Source organism: Pteropus alecto, unplaced genomic scaffold (genome assembly GCF_000325575.1).
Source record: "Pteropus alecto unplaced genomic scaffold, ASM32557v1 scaffold134, whole genome shotgun sequence".
Classification (NCBI taxonomy): domain Eukaryota; kingdom Metazoa; phylum Chordata; class Mammalia; order Chiroptera; family Pteropodidae; genus Pteropus; species Pteropus alecto.
In genome coordinates this window covers 10,265,939-10,284,207 of record NW_006436283.1, presented here as the reverse complement: position 1 = coordinate 10,284,207, position 18,269 = coordinate 10,265,939, and the positions used below count along the sequence as shown (strand labels likewise).

The 18,269-nt window shown below is 36.7% G+C and overlaps 1 protein-coding gene and 1 pseudogene across 6 annotated transcripts in view; both read left to right on the top strand.

Annotated features, from left to right (window-relative positions):
• Nucleotides 1-282, top strand: part of LOC102883653 — a 542-nt pseudogene extending 260 nt beyond the window's left edge.
• The window catches only part of CEP112 (centrosomal protein 112), a 328,322-nt gene that overhangs the window by 206,805 nt on the left and 103,248 nt on the right, over nt 1-18,269 (top strand). The window lies entirely within an intron of this gene.

Sequence of the window (18,269 nt, the reverse complement as noted above, 5' to 3'; positions counted from 1 at the left end):
AGAAACAAGCTGGACCACTCCGCCATCATCAAGTTCCCCCTGACTACCGAGTCAGCCATGAAGAAGGCAGACGACAATACATTTGTGTTCATTGTGAATGTCAAGGCCAACAAGCACCGGATCAAACAGGCCATGAAGGAACTCTTTGACATTGACGTGGCCAAAGTCAACACCCTGATCAGGTCTGATGGAGAGAAGGAGGCATATGTTCGGCTGGCTCCCGATTATGATGCTTTGGATGTTGCCAACAAAATTGGGATCATCTAAACTCAGTCTAGCTAGCTAATCTAAATATAAAAAATTTTCACTGTAAAACAAAAACAAAAACAAAAACAAACAATATTTTGATACTTGAGAAGTATTTTTTAAAGTATTAGAATCTCAAATTGTGAGGATTCTTAAAATCTCTTTAACTCCCATATTTTAAATTATATTCCTGTCAAAAATATTTATTTCTTTTGATTGATTTCTTACATATTTAGGGTATATTTTGAACTTTATATTCTGATTCATAACCATTTGCTCGCTATTCTCTCTCTCTCTAATATACACACACACATACATACATATATACACATACATACACACACGTATATATAATAGTAAATGTACACACATACTTATATTCACAATTTAGAGTACACTCATCAATTCCAATAATGGTATGGGCTCTGTCATTGCACTTACAGCTAAAACACCAGTTAAGCAACCAGGTGTAGAGTATTATATAATTTTTTTCTATATTTCAGAATGCATTACAAATTATTGAAAAAAAGAAAGCTACATTTTTAAGTGTGTGCAGATGTGAAGTTTGGCTAGCAGAACTGTTTTTAATATTCATCTGCGGTATTTTCTTGGCAAAGAAAATGAACATTTGTTCCCACTGCGTGAATTTAGCAGATCAGTAGACTCTAAGGAGGCAACCCTGGGTCATGGAAAATATCTCATAAAACATCACTGTCTTTGAATCTTCTTTGCAACAGTTGCTTATGTTATTATACATTTCATATTATTATCGAATGAGAAATTTTAACAGATTTTAAATGAGCATTTAAGAGTTTATAATTTAGGCCTATGTTTCTATTAATTAATGCAATTCTAATGTGGCTTATGGTGTTTGTTCAACCCAGACGACTTTATTAAATTAAAGGAAGTATCATACCTTTCAGAGACTTCCTGAGAATAAGCAATTATTAGAATCGCCATACCTAGATCATAACTAAGGGTTCATTTAGTTCTGTATTTGGTGTCTCATAACACACAGAGAGGACAGGTGAACTTCCAGGTCTCCTGTTGTGGGTGAATGAGGCAACATAGATGTAACGAGCAGAGCATTTACTGTACACTTAGCTCAGTGCTGATCACAGGACGGAATGTAACTTTGTCTCTGCTTTCTGGAAGCTTTTTTATAGTGGTGATAATGAGAAATACAAACATAAAAGGACTTTTAAAATTGTATAACTGTGCATAATAAAACTCTAGATTAGGCTACAATGCTGGGAAATCTGAGAAGGTCTGTAGTCAGCAGAGGCTGTTTTATGGAGGAGGTGGTCCTTGAAATACAATATTTGAACTGGCACTAGATATGAAGAATTTTTCGAGGTGGTCCAAGGGGATAAAATGGGAACCTGAGTGCTTAGGACGAATTGGGGGAATGTCAAACAGTAATTATGAAAACCTACTTATAAAAAATTATAGAAGATGACTTTTTAAAACTTCTTATTTTTAAACTTTTTATTTATACTACTGAAAAGTTTCAAAAATAATGCGTAGCGTTTTCATACACCTTATACCCAGCTTCTGCCATATCAGCATCTTATTATCCATAGTGCAGTCACTGAGACAGGAAATTAACGTTGGTAAAGTGCTTTACACTTACACTGGTAGATAACTACGGACCTTATTTAAATTTCACCAGTTTTCCACCAATCTTCTGTTGTTCCAGGATCCGTTCCAGGATCTCACATTGCATTTAGTCGTCTTATCTTTTCAGTCTCCTTCAACCTATGACAGTTCTTCAGTCTTTTCATATCTTTCATGACTTTGACACTTTTGAATAGTACTAGTTATTTGGTAGAATGTTTTTTCACTTTGGGTTTGTCTAATGTTTTTTCATAATTAGATTGAGGTAATGCATTTCGGGCAAGAATACTATAGAAGCGATATTGTATCTTCTCAATTACATTATATCAAGGGGTACATGATATTGAAATGTCTTATTCCTGGTGAAACTGACATTGATCACTTGGTTAAGGTAATATCTGCCCGGTTTCTCTGCTGTAATGTTATTTTTTTTCTCCTTACAGTATGTAAAATATCTTGAGGAAATATTTTGAGACCTCAAATATCTTATTTATCCACTAATTTTATCATCCATTGGTGAATCTTGCCTACAGAATTATTATTTTTTTAATTTTTATTTTTACTTACAGTTTCTTTGAAGTTTTGGCATTTTCTGGCTTTAAGTAATACAAAGGGTGTTATTTTTTCATTTTTATTTTTTCATATCTTTAGGGGAACAATATATTTGAAGTCAAAGGTGACTTTTTAAATGCAAGGTTTTTTTTATAATAAAGAATCAAACTTAGGGGGAAAATAAAAAAGTAATAAGATAAAGCTAGAGTAAGGTTTGTAAAAAAATAATGCCTGCTGTGAGGATTTGTCTACCTCCTAGAGAGAGACCTCAATGTGACTCTATTTTTCAGGAGCAAATGTAAAGAGAACATAACAGAACACGATTTAGTTCAATAAAAATTTAAAAGTCATTAGTTCAAATTCCTGGAATTGAAATCTTCAGAGAAAATTTTACTAGGGAGTTCTTATGAAGAAGACAGCATGTAATTTGGTTAGCATCCTCAGCAACATTGTCATGGAACATAACACTTTTATAGGTTATTTTCTTAATAGAGTTGTAGTAAGTATTATTTTGACTTTAACTTTCTAAAAACAGAATGACTATTAAAGTGAGATGTCAGTCTGAACTCCGGAAGTCCTTAAGAACTCACAAACTATTAAAAGGTTGTGAAATTATTTGGGGATTGAACAAATTAATGACCAGATGCTATTACTTGAACAAAAATTGAATATCTGCTATTTGAATATTATTGTACTAAATAACCAAAACCTCATTATAATAGTATTTTCTCTAGAGTAGAAATCATTTGATCTCAGATCATCTAAAGGGGATTAAATAGGGATGTCCCAAAATAACCTAGCTATAAGATAGTCTCACAATATTAACTTTAAGGAAAAAGTTGACAGAACTGAGATTTGCCAAGCATTTAACTTATTTGTTACAATTTTACAATTCTTGGGAGATTTCTACTTCAGATTTTGCTTCTGATGATAATTTTATCCACTGGAACTGAATACTGAGAATGCTAGGGAAATAGAGAAAAGATATTCGTATTTAATTTTCTGATTCTAAAGAGCTAAAAAATAGTTAAGATTTTGACATTATCTTTAAATATGTGACTTTTGATCCACAGTGAAGGCTTTGCTGTTTTAACTAAAAGCCTAAGAAACCTTTTCACAATATTTAAATGAATGGCCGTCTCCCTGAGGTACAAAATGTATGTGTGCATTTAGAACAACTTTTAGTGAGGGAAAACTAAATGTGTAATTACTTCTTGCATTGGATATCACATTAGTCTCTGACTCTCTGGATTACTTTGCAAATTGATACATTACCAGTTTAATTCAGTTGAACTTCCTACTTAAGTTAGGCATTTATGGAGTACCTACAGTGTGAACTAGGGAATGTGCTAAGTTTGGCAGATACAAAGAAGAAAAGTTATCACTATTGATCAGAAAATATATTTTGACATAGAGACAGACTTTTTAAAATTACAGATTAGTTTATATCCCATAAAAATAGCCGAGAATAATATAGCTCTAATCTAGTATCAGCCCAAATTAGATAAAGAGCTCACCCATGGTAGGTGGACTGCATTCGGCAGGGTCTGTAGAATTCACATGTTATCTGCATTTATTAGGTTATAACTGAAAATAAAATACTATAAAAGTTCCCAGTCAGTGTGATGTTTTGGCATGACTTTTAACTGCCCTGTACCATCTTTCTAAAATCTGTCTTGTATGGCTAGTGAATTCAACAGTATTTGAAATAAAATACAGATGTGAAGATTTATGTTTGTTTTTTAAATATTTGGCGAGACCTCAGGATAGAACCAAGTAAAAAATGTTCAGTGTTATAAACTCAATCTTTACAATTCAGAAGCTAGAAATAGCTCAGTTTTGATTAAAACTTTTGAAGATAGTCTTAGATTTGTAAAAATCACATGATAAGGACTTATATGAGCATCAGAGATTGATTTTACTTTGATCAGATCTTTAAAAAAAGTTATTTAGGAAACCTTTTTGTAACCCGTTTTTGGTTAAACAGCTATTGGTTATTTCAGCCTCACGTGTCTTCACATCAAGTATTTCAGCCACTGATTTATGATATTTTTAATTACATAATCTTTTGCTTTAGTTCTTATAACTTAGGTGGTTTTATTAACCACCTAAATAAATGAAGAGCATTTGTCAATATGCTGAATATTCATATTTATATTTAATTATAAATATATAACAATCCTCTTTATAATATTTGTAAAATAACCTTTATATCTAAAATTACTTATATATTGTAAATACAGATAAAATTTCACTTATATTTTCTGTTCACACACAAAATATTTTAAGTGAGGTAAGAAAAAAACATAATCCAGGTAACATTTTATTTTTTGCTTTCACAAATACTTATTTGGCAGTCTCTATGTGCAAGTAACTATGCTAACATTTCTGGAAGAAAGAGCTGTAAACAACTGCTTCCACAATTTCTTTACGGAATTACCCTAGGACTATTGAATGAAAGGATAAAAAGTACATTTTAAGCCAGATGACTGCACTGGTGAATTCTATCAATCATTTAGGGAAGAAATAACACCAACTTCCCTCTTTCAGAAAATGTAAGAGGAGAAACAGTCTCCAACCTGTCTTAGGAACTTAGGATGCCAAAACTGGACAAAGATATAGAAAGAAAACTACAGACTACAGACACACTAAAAGTTCTTGACAAACTATTAACCAATCAAATCCAACAATGTATAAAAAGGATAGCACATTATGCTCAAGTGGACTTTATCCCAGGAATGCAAAGTTGGTCCAACATTCAAAAATCAATCAATGTACTTCACCACATTAAAAGACTAAAAAAGAAAAATCATCATGTCATCACAGTAGATGCAGAAAAAGCATCTGACAAAGTTTAACACCCATCCATAATAATAAAGAGCAGATACCAGAAAAAGAACCATCTGTAGGTAAACGTATACCTGATGGTGACAGACTATATCATTTTTCCTTAAGATTGGGAACAAGACAAGAATGTTCACTTTCACCAACCACTTCCACTTTGTGCTGAAGGTCCTGGTCAGTGCACAAAAGGCAAAAAGGGAAAAGAAAAAAAAAGGAAAAGGAAAGAAAGATCAGACAAATCAGAAAGGAAGAAGTACAACTGCATTCAAGTCCTCTACATGAAATAATCAAAAAAAAATCTACAAAAACACCCAACCCTATTAGAACTAATAAGTAAAGTTACCAAGGTCACAAAGTACCAGATCCATATGCAAAATCATTTGTATTTCTATGTTTAGTGTGGCTAAAGGTATTTATTTTCTGAGTTTTTGTTTGCAAATAATTACTGCGTTTACGACCCTTCTTTTCCTTGTCGTTTGCACCCCAACAATTTGATTAGGAAATCCAAGATTTTTTTTAATACAGTCGTTCTTGTTGAAAGTTGACATTGCTAATATCATGAAACACATTAACTATCTTCTCTGTATTTATAGTCAGAAAACACAGATCCTCTGTTTTGCATTTTCTTGTGTTCATATAAATTCTTGAAAATAATCGATGTAAGTTAAAACAGCTGATAAGCATACACAGCATAGCCCTATGGAAGAGGATGTTTACTGTGTGCCTACCATGTGCAGGCCCTTTCACGTACCTTATCTCCCAACCCTTTGAAGTTTGTATTCCTTTAGACTAGCTGGAGATCCTAAGGCTCAGAGGAATTAAGCGGCTCACTCAGAGTTACACAGCTACAAGCTGCAGAACCAAGATTCGAATTCCAGTGTCTTTCTCCAAACCTATGCTAAGAATTGTTTGCTTTCCATGCCATTAACCAGCTAATCTGGCCACCTGGTTCCGTAGGTTACCATGAGCAAAAGATAGAAGCTCCTGCTCCACAAGGAAATTGGTTTTATGAACCAGTTCATGCCAATTGCCGCCCTCTTCATTCCCAGCCAGACTCTGCTTTGGGTCCCTAACTCCTCAGCACCCACACCTTTTGTGCACAAATCTCCTTACCGGTGTTTCTTATTTCTGCCTTGATTAGTCTCCTTGAGTATTTGGTGTTTCAGCTCTTATTTGATCACTTTGGACTTGATCTCAGATCCATTCAACTCGGTGGAATCCTCTTAATATACCTTTTATAGGAGAATTATTGGTCAGCTCCCTAGACAAACAGCAGACCTTTTCTCAGTGTTTCTATATGGAATGACCAGAAGAGGAATCCTTCCATAATGTCCCGCAGTCACCTGGGTTCCGTAGCCTCACAGGAATGTTCTCCCAAGCTTTGTCTTATTTGAAATTTATGTTCTAGATGTTTGCTTTGTGCTTTAATTTGCACTATAGATTTTTACTTTTATATGAATAATTCTTTTTGTTCAATAATAGCTTTAGAAAAGCAATGTCTGCTTTTGCTTTCAGTCTTAAAAATATTAAAAATGAGCTTTTATCCTCTGCAAATTCTAAATTTTAATGCATTTATTTTTTAAAAGTGTTAATTCTTTTTTTAAATTTTACATTGACATCTGTAGAAATCTCTATCTGTTTAAAGAGCAGCGGTTGAAAGTCGCTTTGATTTTCGAAAGCTGCCAGATTATCGATGTCTTTGAGAGATTAGGGATGCTCGTTTGGGAGGTTGCTTTTGTCTAAATAAAGCTAAAATCTTGTTCTATTGTAATATTTCATTGTAATCTAATTGGTTTCTTATGGAGATAATATATAACAGGAACTAAAAATAGTTCAATAAAAAACCTTCAGTTACGAATGGATTGACAGTTGTTTGATGGCTCAGGTGCCCTGTGCAGCTGCCTGAGACTGCCCTGTCGATAGATGTGGAAGTTTTCTCTGTGCTCCGAGGGTCTGTGTTGGGACAATGGCGTATTAAACACTTCTACTCCTTTTTTTAACTGCAAATCATCTACAAGGTGAAAAAGCCATTTTCCCATGTAAATATCCTGGAAAACAAGAAAATGAAATCGAGAGGAATAAGATGTTTTTCAATAAGAGAAAGGTGTTCTTAGTACATATGATTGTGATTGGAAAACAGCAAGGAAAAAAATATCTACTAATGGAGAGAAAACAAGAATAGTTTTACGTATATTTATGTAGTGAAGTGCCACTTGAATTTAGAGTTTTAGACCCAAAATGAGGCATCATGTTATTGCAAAAAATGTATGGCTCTTCATTTAGCTTTCGATTCTAAATAGAACATTGATAAAGAAAAAAATTTTAACTTAATTAAATAATTTTCTTAGAAAATTTAGATGTTGCTTGAAACACTCTCATTCATATGGCTTGACCTTCATCATTGTATCTTGTAACATGATTGAACGAGCATAGAAGGAACAAAGCGTGTCCTAACCCAAATCATACTTGCTCATAGCAAAGATGACATTCAGCGGGTTGACCCATTGCTGAGAATCATTACCACCCACTTGCCTCTTGGTCATTTGAGTTCATCACTCTTCTCCTCAGCTACCTTCTCAAGGTTATGACCTAGAGTTCTTGCGAATCCAGTAACTGTACCACTCTCGAAATCTTGGTTTCGAGCATTCTGTTCTTTCAGCTTCTCCTCAGCCCCCATCTTTCTAACTCATTCAGTTTAGGATCCTCACTCCAAGAGATTCCCCTCCCGCCCCCCATGGGGACTTCCAATCCATTAACATCACCATTTTTCGCTTTCCATCAACTTCCTTGTGCCTTCGTTTCCCCGCTTGGATTTCATGGTCCATCAGTGTAGTCACTTCCTTGAACTACCCTCCACTTCCTTGCCTCTCTGTCCCTCTTCCTTCCTCACTGGCACATTCCCAACTCTGGGTAAACCAGATACTCGCATACTCTACTCTCTTGTATCTGAACAGTTGACATGGTTCAAGAGGAGAGACACTTATGCTAACTGGTGTCGTTTAAACTTAAGGCTGGAAAGCTTAAGTGGGCCCTCCCTGCTGCAACAGTCAGTTTATTTTCCCACTAAGAAAATGCCATACCTCTTTTTCTACTTAAACCTCCAACATTGCCTTTTCATTCCCCACTCTCAGATGATGGCCTCGATTTCACTGGAAAAGTAGAAGCAACAGAAGCGAACCACCTCATCGGCTCCTCCATATCTGTTTTCCAGCTACAACTATACCTGCCCACCTGCCTTCCCTCCTGGAGAGTGCCTGAGCCTCTGTCCCAGGCCCTCACTGTTGCCCTGGGCTCCTCACCCTCGCGGAAGCGCTTTTCTCCTTTAATTAGCCATCTTTACTCTTATATCAACATTTTTCCCTCTACTATATTATTTCCCAAATCATAAAAACATGCTATAATATTTTAAAGAATTCTTTGATGACCCATGCCAAATTATACTGTGGTAACAAATTGACATCAAAATCTCGGTGGCTTAACAAATGTTTACTGTTAAGTTAAACCATACGTTACTGATGTTTTTTTAGGTCTAAGCTGGTTAATTATCAATTTCATGTGATTAACTAATACTTTTGCAGATTGTGGGTCCATTGCTATTCAACAGGAAGACTCCACAGTCTTCATCCCAACGGACCTCTCAGCAGTTTTGACACCGTCGATCACCCCCTCTTTGATAGACTTTACTCACGTTGTCAGTTAGGAGGAAGCTCATGCTCTCTAGGGGTTTCTCCTAACCAGCTGGCTCCTCCTACTCTACCTCCTTCACTGGCCCCGCCTCATCTTCACACCTCTACCTGTTTCTTTACTCAGTCCTTAACTGACCTTGTTTAATCCCACAGCTTTAAATGCCATCGTACACCAACAACTTCCAGTCTGTATCTCTTTTCCTAGTCTCTCCCTGGAGCTCAGGCTTGTGTATCCAGCCCCTCCCTAGACATCTGCCCTGATGTTCTAATAGGCGTCTCACACGTCACACTTCTGCAACAGGACTCTTGATTCTCCTGCAGTCTTCTGCACGTCAGTCCGTAAGATTCAGAGTCGTCCTTGACGGCTTGCTTTCTTTCAACTCCATGCTCCCTATCAGCAAGTCCTACTGATTCTTTCAAAGTATATCCCACATCAGACTGCTTCTCATCATCCCTGCCATCACCGCGCTGGACTAAAGTACCCTCACCTCTTGCCTGGACCATTACAGTGGGTCCAACCTGGTCTCCCTGTTTTCACACTCGTTCTGACTCTTTTCTCCACGCATATTCCCCTGATCAAATGCTGCCAGTGGCTTCTCATTACTGTTAGAACAAATGGAAATTCCTTAACTGTGGTATGTGATCTGGCCCCTGTTCTCCTCTCCACCTTATCTCCTGCTCCTCCCGCCTCAACTTCACAGCTCTGGCCAGAGGCTCGCACCGTTTATAAATGAGCCAGGCTCGTTCCTGCCCAAGGCCTTTCCACTTATGTTTCCCCTTTGTCTGGATTTCCCCCAGATCTCGTATTTCCCAGTGACCAGCTGGTCCCTGCCTAAATATTAGAGTCCTCTATCACTTTCTATCATTGTACCCTCCCCTTTTTCTCCACATCACTTCTTATTTAAGATTTGTTTTTATTTATTTACTAATTTATTATTCACTGTTTTTTCTCTTGTGCCTAGAACCGTGCCTGGCATACAGTAGGCATCTAACAAAAATTTGATGCATTAGTAGATGAATAGATCCATATTTATTGCTTTTTCAACTAGAATGTTCCCATTAGACTGAAAGGATTTCATAAAGAATAATTCTTGGGCCTGTATTTCACCAGCCAGTGAAATTGACACAGACACTTATAGCTTGTTAACAACAGAATAGAACAAAACATTTTTTCTGCTTTTGTATCAAATTTGATTTGATACGAAAGGCAGCTTAAAACTAAAAATAACATAGGACTGGTAAACCTATGAAACAGCATAACTGAAGTATAACTTAAGCAATAAAGGGAACAAAGCAGATTCCATATGGAGATTTTTAAAAGTTTTCATTTTAGGCAGAAGAATGAGAGATTCTATCATCTGATTCTCTGGTACCATGAATGGGTTAATTCAGATTATTTTTTTAGCAAGGTACTTTTCAGAAGAATTTCAAAGAGATAATTTCAAGACAAATAAAAGGAAGTTAAGGAATGCCTCATTTATCAAATATTGTCCAGGAATAAAATGTTCCATGTGTCAGTTTCCAAATAACTGTGTATGTAATCCCTGTGTATGTGCCAAAACTTATACTTTGAAGGTTGTTTCTCTAACATATTCCCTGCTCTTTTAAATAAAAAATTGTGAGGACGTCAATAGCCCTTTCTGACAGCTCAGAGCTGTCACTCAGCGTTTCGGTGCCACAGTAAATGTCCCATGTCATTCTGCTTCTCTCTCCCTTTTATGGTTCTTCTCACTCCTCCCTCTTCGTTCAGTTATCACTTTATTCTGATGGCAACGGCCTTCAATTTGTTAACTGATTTTTTTACACCAATAGCACGAGCGAGGGCCTCAATGCCACCCCTAAGTAATACACATGGGGTAGCCAGAACTCTGACGTCTGTGCTAGTGAGCTGTTGTGGTGGCAGTATAAACAGCAGAGTAACTCGATCCTCATTAAAATGATGGTGCTAACCAGGTGGCTCTTCCTGCCACCACAGAGTTTACTCCTCTGGTGTCTGCCCTTGGCTGGATGGATATGGACCTGACCTGGCCTGGTGACATTTAATGCTCTTCCGTTAACAGAATATTGAAGATATAATTCATATTTAGAATGACCATAGCTACCGATTTCAATGTGTGTTTTCTCAGCATAATTCTTAACACTCCATTCACTCTCAAAAGTTTTCCAATTTCGACAAATTACACATTTACCCTTATACATAATACATTTTAAATAATTCACAAAGTACTATTTTTTTTTCATTCAATCCAGAATGTCACTCCCTGAAATTGGGAAATAAAACTCAGATAAGGGATTTCTTTTATGATGGCATCAGAAATATACTTAATGAAAAATGAAACGTGAACTGAGAAAAATTTTTTCTGATATTCATTTCTCGTAGGGGAAATTTTGGCAGTTTGTATAGTACTCCCAGCATATGTATTGAGTGAACGATGAGATTTATTTATCTACATTTGAAGTAGAAAATACCTAAAATTTGTTTTTTAAAAAAATCTTTATAGATTTAAGGTATAAAACAATGTTATGAGCATAGATTGTACATCTAATTTTAATAATACAGAAAAAAACTTTTACTATTTGTGAATCAAAATACAAAGCTTTCCTTGCGTTAAATTAATTTTTCTTTCGGCTTAGGTAAACCAAAAAAACACATTTTTAGAAATTATAGGTAATTAATCCCAACTCTTTTAAAACATGCTGAGAAGTTATTGAAAGGTGGCAAATTCTTTTGGGTGAGGTTTCGTTTAATGTTTAAGTTCTCTTATCTGTGTTAAGTAAGCATCTGTTCTAAAGAAATATAATCTCAAGATATTAACAGCCATTAGCTTGAGGTTAAACAGGTGTTAAAAACAGAATTAATATTTCTGTCATTGTGAATCTGTCTACATCTAGGCTATATTAATCCATATTTAATACACAGTGGCTTGCCAGATGCAGGGGTGGAGGTGAGAAAGATGGGTGAGCTGTTTTGTTTTATTTTTTAGTTTAAATAAATTGGAAAACAAAAATACTTGAACAAAAAAATCTATAAGTATAAACTATTTATCAATTTATTAAGTATCACGAAGTGTGAGCGTCGTTCTCTCTGACTGTGGCCACAGTTATCCTCTCTGTTCTTCTGGTTCATTCTCCGTGGTCCCGGGGAAGCCACCTTCCCACTGATGGCTCTACCCGTGGGAGTCCCTGCTCACAAACTTCGAATACATCCTACTGCGTCCATGATAAAATCCGAGTTCTTTGGCCTGAGACTCCTGGATTTGGCCAGAATCCTGAATTTTGACCTCTGTGAAGTCTGAGTTGAATGGGAGACAAACAGGAAAGTAGATAAAACCAATAATGAGGGATGTCTGGTGAAGCGGAGAGATCAGTGTATTGGGGCCTTATACTGGGAATATTTGAAGCTTTCTGTCTGAGCTGTCAAGGACAAAGTGTTTTCTGTTGGTGGATATTCCTAAGGATCTCTATTGGCAGCCACAGATTTTATTTCAAATGTGGGGGATAAAAACAAACCTTTTAAGGAAATTGCGCATGGAAAACATTTTCTCTTTATTTTACCTTGAAAGAGAAGAAACACCGTAGAATTGAATACTACATTGTTATATTTAAACTTTGTGAAACCAAGTGGAAGGCAACAGCTTTTTAGTCTATTTTGGGTTAAAAAAATTCATATTATACCTTTGACCAGTCAAGGAAATTTAAAAATTTATTTTCTTCTTGTTTAGTAAGTTATTTAGTTCACATCTATTGTTGTTGCTATTGTTGTTGTTGTTGTTGTTTTTGTTTGTATTTAAATATTCTGAAGGGTTGTGACCATTTTAAAAGATTAAGAATCCACTAAAGCACTCCAGAACAAAGTCTGGTTCATGATGCCCTTGTATATTGTTGTATTTGGTCTTTTTTTTTTTTTTTTTTTTTTTTTGAGCAAATTGAAAACAATAGTTATGTAGTTCATCAGAAAAACACTTCAAGGATTTTAGTAGCCTGAGATTCTAAAGCAATTAACTATATAACCTTTCCAAAAAAGAGACAGTAAAAATTCTTGGAATTTTTTCCAATTTCTCTTCTGAGATTACAGTACTAGAGATGAGTGCTTGAGACAAACGACAGGTATTAAGCATGCCAAGAGGCGGGTTTAGAATGTGAGCAAGGTTATGTGCAAATCTAAATGTAACTGAATAATCAGTAGAACATAGAATAACAGATAATGCCATCCAGGATCTAGGTTTCCTGTGGATTTAGTCTGTGTGAGTCAAATAACCCACACAGGGCACTGGCAACATTGAGTTTCTGAACCTACAAAGCAGGGGATCAGATTGTGATCCATGGCAGATTCAACAGGTGAGATGCATCTCATGGATGCCGTCACAAGGAGTGCTTGAGCCAAGCTTTTCCCAGCAGTGCACTAACCTAGATTAGAATCTTTCATTCAGATGTCTATAAAAAGACATTGAGCTTCAATTGAATTGAAGTTATGCATTTATAGTTTGTCTTTTATAACCAAATATCCTGGAGAAGTGATAAGGAGGTGATTTTTCAGTTGATCGGGGTCATAGACTGACAGCTACCTAAAGATCCAAGGGATAGGAGTCTGGGTAATGGAGAAGCCCAGTGCTGGGAGGTCAGTGAGATTCCAGGGAAACCTGCAGCTGGGCAGACCCAGCTGGCCCACATCACTGAGGCTCCACTTTACACACCACGCAGTCATGTCCATGGACGCTGCACAAGTGAGCCGTAAGCATCTCCCAGTCTCTCCCACTTTGGCCAGGAGCATGAGAAACCCTCAGATCAGTCTTCGGCCTCCCCGCTACCAGAACCACCACGACCCTCTTCAGCAGTGCTCTTGCCTCTGGGTTCTCAGCGTCCAGAACAATGCGCTTTCAATGTGAAGATCTTCACAGCTGGAGAGAAGAGGCGACCAGCATGAGTACAGGAACCCACTCTCACTTGGGCCTAAAAGATGACTTAATTTTTTGTGAACTTATTCACTAGAGTCAGTGAAGTAAGTCAATGAGTCTTCCTTGAACGGGCTATTCCTAAACTATCCTTCCTTGAACGGGCTATTCCTAAACTATCCTTCCCAAGCTATTCCGGTTTATGGTGTGAAGCCACTGGAAATTTTTTAAGCAAAGATATTTCAAGACTGGAAACATGAGCCCAGGGCAACAAGATGATAACACTGGGAATCAAGTGCAGAAAAACAGGCAGGTCGTTTGGACAAAGGAAAATCATAAGCCGACCTTGTAGATGGGATAAACTATTATGACAGCCTGAGATCAGCTGAAAATTAATAGACTTTTAGAGCAGACAAGAGTGAGCCGGCAGACAGACACTAACCAATGAGCCAGGCTTGGTTGTTGGCACCAGGTACCAGAAGAGACAGCTAAGTCCGGAAGCTAATGTTGCAATCAGTGGGCACCTCACCTGTCTCTCAGCAGATGGGTGTCAAAACAGTTGTGTCTGGGCTCGGGTGGTGAGTATATGAGGCCACATGTTATATTGCTCCAGCAGAACCAGTCACTCATGATGGGAGCCAAGGAACATGTGGAACAGAAGGCTCTGAAGTCACTGGTGCTGATCGTCATTTGTAATATCCAGATGAGAATCATGGTACACATCGAGGTGACCATCTTAAGATGTTGTCAACATGGCGACTAAAACAATATTAAAGTTCTATACAGTTTTATACTTTTCTACTTTAATTGGCATTTTCGTACTATATAAGGTTTTGGGTTTTTTAAGTATGGTTCACATACAGTATTACGTGAGGTTCAGATGTACAGTGTAGTTATTCAACATTTATATACTTACAAAGTGATAACAATAAGTCTAGTAACCTGTCTTTGCGGATTTTTAATTACGGTTTAGTATATGATTTCTACATAGAAGAAATTGAAATGTTAATATTCCTTAAGTATTGTTGGCCAGTTTTTAACATGATAATAAATGTGCGCAAAATAAAAATACCGTAGCATCTAGAATTTGTGTGTTCTCCTTCTTGCAATGTTATCCTACTTCCAAGAGCTCCTGGATCATTCTTTCAGCTCAGCTCAGCAGGCAGCAGTGGTGGCTTTTGCACAAAGCACTGTGCTAAACTCTGTAAGGGAGATTTCAAGCAGAGTCTTGTGTTCTGGGTATGCATAGTCCAGCGAAGGAAGACAGACATATATACGTAACTCTGCTGCCAGACAAACTTGTATAGATGCCATCATGGCAGCCATGGTGCTTTTGTAAGCAAGGGGAGAAGCAGAATGAGTGATTCTCAGTGTGGGGATCTGGGGAAGCTTCTTGGAAGAGATGTGATTTTAACAGGTTCTTCTAGAAAGTGTTGGAAAAATGACAAAGGCTTTCTAACTGGGGGCAGCTTGAACAAAGGACTATTTCAAGGGTCAGGACACTTTTAGAGGGTGGACACAGTGTAGCAAACTCCAGATGGAAGGGGTAAGAGCTAATTACCCAAGTGTGAAAGGCACTGAATGTCTGACTCAGTTGTTTGAGCCCTTCTTGTTTGTGTATTATGAGCCATTGAAGGTTTTTGAGTGGAGTAAGGTGATAGTTTTTAAGGAGATAATTCTGATATAGCAACCGGAGGTGGTCTGAGCTTTTGGAGTTTGAATCCCCACTTCACAGCCTGGTAATTTAGAACGAATTGTTTACTCTAAGAGCCTCATGTTAAATATTTGTAAAATGGCAATAATACCTCTCTTGCAGTGTTAAGTGAAGTAATTACGTAAAACCCTGCGCACATAGTAAGAATTCACTAACTATTCCTTTTAGACAGAGTAAACAACTCTTAAGGATCTAAGTAGTCTAGGGAGAGAGTCAAGAGTGTGCTGTGAGCCTCAGAGCGAGATTGATCCAGCTGCAAATCCCAGCTCTCATTCTTAGCTTGTATGGCTTGTATGTTGATTAAATGGGAGAACATGTGTTAAGGGGTTTTATATGTCTGGTACTAAGGAAATGTGGAATTTTTCCTGAAAACCTACCTTGTGCCAGGTACTGTTGCATGCACCTGTAATACATCAGTGAATAAAACAGACTAAAGTCCCTACCTTGTGGACCTCACTTGTAAAGGGTCACTGTTGTTAGTTATTGGAAGGGAACACTGACCAAAGATGACTGCAGCTGTCTTGGGAAGTGACATGGAAGTTTGCTAGGGCAGTAGAGAGATAGAGGTGAGAGCCACAGGTATGATATCTGACTGGGTGTTGGTAGAAAGCAGAGGGTCGAAGAGGACATCTAAGATCATCATACCATCAACCAAGAGAGGGAGCACAGAGGAAAAGTATATTCGACCATTCTTTTTGTTTCGTCAAGATCAGTTATTTGGCATAACCATTGTAGCAAGCCTTGGAAAGGATAGAGATCAAACTGAAGGAAGAAGAGAAACATAATGAAGTTAAAAGGATTATTGGCCAATAGTCCAAGATTATCTTTCCCAGCAGCACTTTTCCAGGAATACACAAGTGGCATTTTTCTACAGAGCAATTGTTAGAACTTAAGAATTTATTAACAAGCCCAGAGGGTAGAGATTTATCTCAGTTTTACATCCAGTTTCCTTGAAGGATGGCTTAAGTCAGAATAAAGAAATGGAAATAAATGTGTCTAGGTTTTAAAATATTTAGCGAATCAGATGAGCTTGCCACCTGCTGCTTAAGGACAAAAAAAAAAAGGAAGAAAAAAATGAATATATGAGATGGCGTTTAAGTTCTTGCAAGAGTTGAGAAATGCATTTTTAAAATCACCTGTGTGGAAATTTTATATGATAAACCTAAAATTCTGATGCACCGATAGGTTCTGAGGCCACGGACTGAAGTAGGGGCTCCATAAATGCATTTCCATTGATTTGCAAGAGTATCTTCTCGAAGTTTAGAAATGGGCTTTTCAAGGAGTGAGAATGGACATAATTTGGGCTCTATACAAGGCCATTGGGGTTATGTAAGAGCCGACCCTTCCATTCAGAGGGCCTGGACATACAGGTAGGGTGTGGGGCAGGGGCCTCTCTGCTGGGAACCCATTCAATTTTCATTCTTGTGCCTAATATAAAGGTCAAGTCAGTTATTTTTTTAATTGTGTATTCTCTAGAATTAGATCGAATATAGGAACTTCTATTGGCTTTTTGTCTATTTTACATCAACCAGACATGGAATCACACTTATATTAAGAAAACTACTACAATTCCTACATCAGTCTTGAGGGTCTTTGAAATTTCAGGTTGAAAGAGATGTAAAGTCTACATAGTCTGACATTTTCTTCCTGGCTGCAGACTCGTGTTTGGGGAGAGGAAATTTCAGAGAAATTCACTTCTAGCAACTCTAAAAAGAGATCTTGAATTTACGCGATTTTGATAATTCTATGTGTAGTGCCTAGTTATCTAATTTATGCATTTTCTATATCATTATCAAATATAAAAATTTTTAGTCTCGATTCCCATGTTTGTGTTACTTATTTCAAATTCAATGGAGATATTTAGTCCTTTTCTTTGAGAAAGGAACATTAGTATGTGACTAGTCCCACATTGTTTTAATGAGAACAAAAACAAAATGTTCCAAAATTACTTGCTTGAGGCTACAAAGCACGTTTAAGCAATAAAAATACATGAGAAAAAAAGAATTGTTTTGAAGTTCTTATGATCAGCTTATATAGGTTTCATTGTAAACTGATACTAAAGAGCCCCCATTATGATCTGTATATTTTGGTGCCAAGAGGTTTTTTTCTTATGCTAAATTATTAAGTTCTGTGAGCTGCTGGGCTGTCATATAGAGATATAGTAAATCACATTATATTTTGTCATGGATTACACAGAGCAATAAATTTGGAAATAAAGATCAAAGTAGCTCCACAATCACATCTGAGTGTAGGAGGGATGTTTAACTTGTAGAAAACTGATTTAGGTGAAGCTGCTGCAGTTCTCGCATGAATCTGAAGTGAATTTGATATTTGCTTGAAAACGATTGAGGATCAAATCCCAAAATGACTTTCCATTTTTGTATTTAGTTCAGAGAAGTTAATTCTAACGTCTCGCTGTATGACTTGAATTAGATAAATAATTACATGCCAGGAGTAATAGACTCAGTGAAAACTGTATGTATTTTCATTACTTTTATAGTTAAATGATATACTCCATTCTATACTTATTTGGCATTTTGGGGGACTTCATAATTAGTTAAATACTCTTGTAGTCATATTCTCTGACTCCTTGGAGCTGACTGCTTTTTACACATTTAAAACCATTAAAAGTAAGCCAGCTTAAGATCACTAAGCAACCTTGATTATTTAGATCTTGATGCGTATTATCTTTGTTTTGTGTTAGTTACCATAGAAATT